The sequence below is a fragment of the Piliocolobus tephrosceles genome, unplaced genomic scaffold, assembly GCF_002776525.5.
Source record: "Piliocolobus tephrosceles isolate RC106 unplaced genomic scaffold, ASM277652v3 unscaffolded_24554, whole genome shotgun sequence".
Classification (NCBI taxonomy): Eukaryota; Metazoa; Chordata; class Mammalia; order Primates; family Cercopithecidae; genus Piliocolobus; species Piliocolobus tephrosceles.
The window spans coordinates 1-1,244 of record NW_022307148.1 but is presented as its reverse complement, the minus strand read 5'-3'; the positions used below and the strand labels follow the sequence as shown (position 1 = coordinate 1,244).

General features: G+C 16.6%; 1 long non-coding RNA gene across 1 annotated transcript; it reads right to left on the bottom strand.

Annotated features, from left to right (window-relative positions):
* Nucleotides 1–121: 121 nt before the first annotated feature.
* LOC113221426 lies at nt 122–1,224 on the bottom strand. The gene is made up of 5 exons (XR_003307869.1): nt 1,167–1,224; nt 898–1,007; nt 517–570; nt 316–406; nt 122–147 (listed from the first exon to the last, which is right to left on the bottom strand). It is a non-coding gene; the product is annotated as an uncharacterized LOC113221426 (long non-coding RNA).
* Nucleotides 1,225–1,244: the final 20 nt, after the last annotated feature.

Below are 1,244 nucleotides of genomic sequence, written 5' to 3'. Positions count from 1 at the left end.
TATTATAATTTCATTATATTAATACTTATTTTTAACCTGTTAAAAAACATATTTCCTTTTTATAAGTTTCTTTAAGTATTTTTTAATATTTCCAAATTAAATTTATTTTTTTTTTTTTTTAATTAATGAAACTTTTAAATAACCCATCTGTGAATAAAAAAAAAAAAATAAAATAAAATAAAGAGAACAAAAATATATTTATTTTGTTTAAATTGTAATTATTTATTTACATATATATATATATATATATATATATATTATCACTGATAATAATTAATGAACTAAAACTAAAAATTAAAATAATATGTTCTTAACCCCTTTTCATTTTATCAATATATTGTTTTGTTTTAACACTCATTATGTGTTTATTTGATGAGTATAAAGCTGTTAAATGGTTAAGTGAGATCTGTAAAAAAAATAAATATATTAAATATGCATTTATTTGTTTTTTATTTTGATTAATAAATTGTTTTGGGTGTTTATTTTTCATCCTTTTTTTGTTTCTTTCTTTTATACTTCAAATGATTTTTTTTTTAATTCATCATTTTGTGAAAACCAAAAAAAATTTAACTATACAAAAGGGGTAGGGGAAAAAAAAAAGTTGAAATGGGAATAGTAATCAAACTAATATATATATATATATATATATATATATATATATATATATATATATGTTTACACATATATATGTAAATGATTTTGCATAAAATGTCTAAATCTAAGTACATGTGTAACTGAGCAAAAAACTAAATAAATATACACATATATACGTATAAATAATTTTTATATCTTTTAATAAGGAACTTATTTATATTTTTGATCAATAAAATTATACATATATGTATATATATGCACAAATCACTAAATATTTGTATCAAGAATAAAAATAATTATTACTATATCTCTAGATAACTCAAATAATTGCAAATTGTCCGAAAATATATTTTCTATGGTACTTTTAAAAATTTGTTGGTATATTTCTAAACAATTAAATAGATTCAAATCTTCTGTTAAAATTAAAATGTACATAAAAATATTTAATTATTAAAAGAAAGAATTCAAAGAATGATAAACAGAAAAAAATAACAAGAATAAATGGATAGTATAACAAATAAAAACAGTACATTTTTTTTTTTCTTTTTGTATTTTTTCCATTTTAAACGTACCATCATAAATAATATAATTTTTTACAATTCTTAATCCTATTTCATCTTTCCATTTATTCTATGATATGCAAAAAAAAA